Consider the following 4,981-nt stretch of genomic DNA (forward strand, 5'->3'; position numbering starts at 1 on the left):
TGTCTCATGTAAAACAATCACTCTGCTTTTTGTGAACAGGCATGGGTGAAAATATTTAGAGTGCTCTTACATTTGGGGTTGTGCATTGGTTAAGATTACTGATCAGTGCTGCAGCTTTCCTAATTTTACATGAGCTCATTACTTGCAAAAAACTCTCCTCCGGGGGTGGGTATTTCCATGCCTGCTGTCCGCTCAAAGGTTAATTTGTTTGTAAAGCTGCTGTGAAATATTGTTTAGTTATTTCGGAAAAACAAGGGTTTTGATGGGCTTCAGGAAAGAAAGGATAAAAATAAAAGTTTACTTGCAGTTTGAACATCATCTCTGCATGCTGATGAAGTATCAGCTAAGATTTTAGGAGTTTTTAATGAATCCCACCTTTTGCTGAGGCCATTTCAATGATATGTTCCAGCTTGTTTTGGAAAACCCATGGGACAAAATGAAGGGGGTATTTAAAAAAAAAAATCACAAATGTTTTATCAAAATTAATTTTAAAATTAAATCAGTCTTTCAAAAATGGAGATTAAAGCCTAAACAGTGCACACTAACRCTCWYTACTAAGGTTTGGCTAAAATTCTARGCTGGTGCCTTCAKTTGCAGGTAGCCCAGAATCCGCCCWSTAGGCTTCCTGCTGGGAGTAGCCACATTGATTTCCATTATTTCACAGAAATCAATTGGGCTACTCCCAGCAGTGAGTGCTGCTCTTCACTTTAAGCACTTAGAGGCTCAGTCCCAAAGAGCCTGTTAACCCTATCCCAGCTGAAACCAGTGCAGTGTGTTCTGTAGTATTTTTGTGCCATTTTCTCACCTACATCATYTTCAGCCTTGAAAGGTTCATCAGATAAACAGCAGAAGCTGCAGCAATGTATAAAATCTGCTCTCATGCTGTACCTTCCACCTGAAGGGATTGTCATTTCCCTGAAAGACTAATTATGTGATGTCAACTTCAAACCAATTCATAATCACAGAAATTATTTCGACTGAGCAACCATGACCACTATTATTCCAGCATACCAGGCTACATTAGGAAAATGAGTGGTGCTTTAAAATTCATTTTTCTGTGCTGATCACAGCCTGGAACAAGTTACATCACATCATTTTTCATGCAAGTACTGACAAGAAGTTAAGACAGGATTTTCAAAACCTGAAAAGCTCTGCCTTATGGACATGTAAATGAAACTATAGCACACAGAAGGAGTAGATTTTTAGCCCTAACTGAAGGCTTCATGAGGGACAGATAGTTTGTCTTGTTGCCAGGTGCTGCTAAAGCTAAAGGTACTGCTATTTGTATCCACCATAAAGTCACCATGGACATGCCAGCTGGAGATTGCATCACACATTGATACACTTCCATTTTAAATAAACACATCCTGTCACCAAAAGGTCATAGGAMAGCTCAGGATGGAAGGARTCTCAGAAGGGTCCTGTGAYCAGCAGGTKAAGGGACGTGATTCTCCCTCTTSCCAGYCCAGGAATGCACAAGACAATTCAAMATGGCATGCTGGATAACCATTTTTTGCAATAATACAATTCAGACTGTGTAAGTGCAGCTCATAAACCCTGAGAAAGCCCGACCAAGAAAGCCACCTCTGTGCAGAGTCACTCATGGAAAACACACATTCCAGTACATCTGCTGTCCTGTGGGCCCRAGGTGCTTCCAAGCCTATCAATGCTGAAGATGAAAATTCTCCCTTGAGTCTTTCATTGCCTTTGTTGAAATCCGTCACCTCCCAGGAGGCAGCCATGGCAAAGTCTCTCCCCCAGTTAATACCTTGGAGAACACGAGTATGCCTACATTGCTTAATTTGGTGCTGCATTTAAGATGCTTGACAGAGTTTCACATTACCTGAAACACCAGGGTGGGAGTGTGTAGTATTCTGTGACCTCTAATTGTAGTTACTAGTCAGGTTTTGGGATCACATAGCACATCTGGCTGAWTTGGAGGTCCCTGCAGTATGTGTTATGCACACATTGTACTCTGAAGATCTTATATTAACTGTAGAAATCCGAATAAACCAGAAGGAAACTGAATCCTAATGGATTATTCATACAAAATGGCAGATGCAACCAGAGATGTGTTTCGAAAAATATTGTGTCTAAAGGAGCAGAAACATCCAGTTTCAAAATACTTTCTAGATAAACCACGCTGACAGAACTATTTACCTGGTTTAGGTAATACTGACAACAAGAAGACAAACTTCAGGTCAAAGATTATTTTCATCAATGGCTCTGCCAATGTATTAACAACTATTCCTTTGTAATTCTAGTAAAAGGAGAGAGGAGAAGCTGCTCTGTGATTAGCTAAGMTGGCTTCATTTTAGGAAGAGTGCCTTAATTTCCCATCTTTTATCATTATCTAAGAGCAATTAGAAGCAGGTCATTTAATCTCATCCCATCCTTTAACTGCTTTGTTTCTGACCCTTCAGGCTCAAGATCTTCCCCTCACTCAGGATCTTACAAATCAGTTTGCATAATGCAATTATTCAAGGTTTGCTAAAGCACAAAATCGTAACATGCATTTGAGAGCTCTGGAATGAAGTAATACACAACTTATAGATAGGGAATGGGAAAATGAATTCCTCTTTTCCCTTACTTAAACCTAAGGATCAGACACTTCATTTCAGGGAACTTAACATTCCCTGCTACACATAAATCAATGAATAGACAGAAGGTCTAGCAGGTGAATCAAAATAAGAACCTTCCTCATGACTCAGTCAGAAAGAGCTGTGATAAACTTGTCTAGTGTGGGTCATTTCTTGTAATTTTTACATCCACACACTGTCAGGATAGATTGAGAGCTGTGGCTTAGTCAAGGGAACACGAAAAAGATAAATGAGAGGACTGTGCAGATGAAATGTAGTGCCACAGAACACAGGCAGAGATGGCATACGCACGAAAAGATATATTCAAAGAAACTGCCAGAGTTATGCAGCTAAATAAGTTCCAATGGATATAAGCAAAATGTTTTACTGTGTGACTTTTATGTCATACTTTTCCATTTATAGTCAAAATAAGCTCGCTGCTATTCCTAGCCYGCGGGCAAGAGTAAATCAAGCTGTCTCCCAGCTTTAAATCAGCAACTTGCACACCACGGTAACATTTGCATCATTTCCACCATTACAAGTTAAAGCAGCCATTCTGTGCTCTTTTATGATTTCTCATGCAAACCATACCTGGTTAGGCAAGAGCTATTTCTACCTTACATTTTCCCATAAATAATATTTTCAACAGAAAAAAAATGCCAACATTTCATGGAATATCATAGAATTTTGATTAACCCATCAGACATCTACCTAATCCAGTGGTTTTAAAGCAAAACAACCCTTCTTCATTAAKAAAAGTGAAAGGAAAAAACAGTAATAGCCGACTATATGTATATACACACATATATATGGAATTACATACATATGGAATAATATATATTTGCACTATATTTGCATATATGTGTAGAAACATATCATATTTAGGTATGTTTATACCAAAGACCAGAAAATGGTGACACAATAACAAATACATATTGCAATAAATGCAGCTTGGTAGAAGATAAAAWTATCTCCAGGTTTAAAACTTCTCTTGCCATGTAGACTATTCTCTTTCTGTGGAAGAAAGCAATTCCATTCTATTCTTGCCATATGCAAAGTTTCAAAAAAAAAACATTTTTCTCCAGCTAGCCACTGTCATGGCTACAAGGCTGCTGGCTAGTTAGCCTGCGGCAAAAGACACGTTCGTTTCCGTGGGAATATTAAATATGATGCTCTTAAAATTTCAGCTATTAAATCTGGCAGAGAAAATAGAACAGAAGGAGCAAACAGGCTTCCGTGCAGAGAACTGTGTCCAAGCAGTAACTTTTCTGCACCCAGTTCCATGGTCATGATTGACAGGCAGCACACTCCACCTCTTTCCTACACCCCTATTACAAGGGTTTTCACACTTTTTAAAGCTTCACTAAGAACTGATAACAGTCAATATCCAGGCTGACTCTCATTAATTCTCTCTCAAAGCTAGATTGGCTCATTCTAATTAAAAAAATATTTCTGACTGTGTCCAGAAGGGACAACCTCTGTAATTTTCAAACTGTAATTATATTTTCATAGAGTATAAATATATAGAGAGGTTGTGCAGATATTCACAATCTTGAATAATCCACTCCAGARGATCCTGCTRGGAGCAAGGGGTTGGACTGGATTGCCTCCAGTGGTCCCTTCCAACCCTAYCCATTCYGTGATATTRTAAGTCACCTATATGATCAATATTTTCTTGTTGTGATGAAGTTCATCATTTTCTTAAAGTGGTTTTCAGTGCAATTAACATTCACAAAACAGAMATAAAAGGAAAAATGAATGGTATTGCCAAAGCAAAGTTGGGCAAAAAGACAAAAATGTTACCACCTGCCACAGTGATTAAAATTTTGCATTATTTCTAGTGAAAYATAAAATCTTCACAGAACATATTTAAAAATCTACCAGGAAAATTAGGACCACCTGAMTTCAAATGGACACCAAACAGACATAAATCTAAATTTGCTCCATAAATCAGAGGTTCAAATAAATTCTAGTTAGCTGCAACATGTGGCTTGTTTTTCAAAATGAAAAGAAATATTGCTGCATGCTCCATGTTACAGGCTAACCAGATGGTCACTTGATAGATGTCTTTATTGGAGGAACCACACTGTCCCCTTTCATATGATAAAAAGGCAATGTGTGGTGTTTTTGGATTCCAATCAATTTTAATTCATTTTTACCAGACAATACATGCTACTAATGATTACTCAATTAACCTCAGAGCTCCGCAGTAACCAGTGAATCTCTAAGAAACTTAATGACATGAATGCATTCTGAACCAAATAACACAGATCAAACTGCATTAAAATAAAAGGAAAGTAATAGCAGCAAATTCCCAAAGCTTTGTATCTTCCCAGCTTCTTTTAACAATAATTAGCAAAGAAATTGGAAGCACAAAGAGTACAATTATATGCTGGTGTCTC

The sequence above is a fragment of the Malurus melanocephalus genome, unplaced genomic scaffold, assembly GCF_030028575.1.
Source record: "Malurus melanocephalus ecotype Western Australia unplaced genomic scaffold, MMel_1.1 scaffold_305, whole genome shotgun sequence".
Taxonomy (NCBI): domain Eukaryota; kingdom Metazoa; phylum Chordata; class Aves; order Passeriformes; family Maluridae; genus Malurus; species Malurus melanocephalus.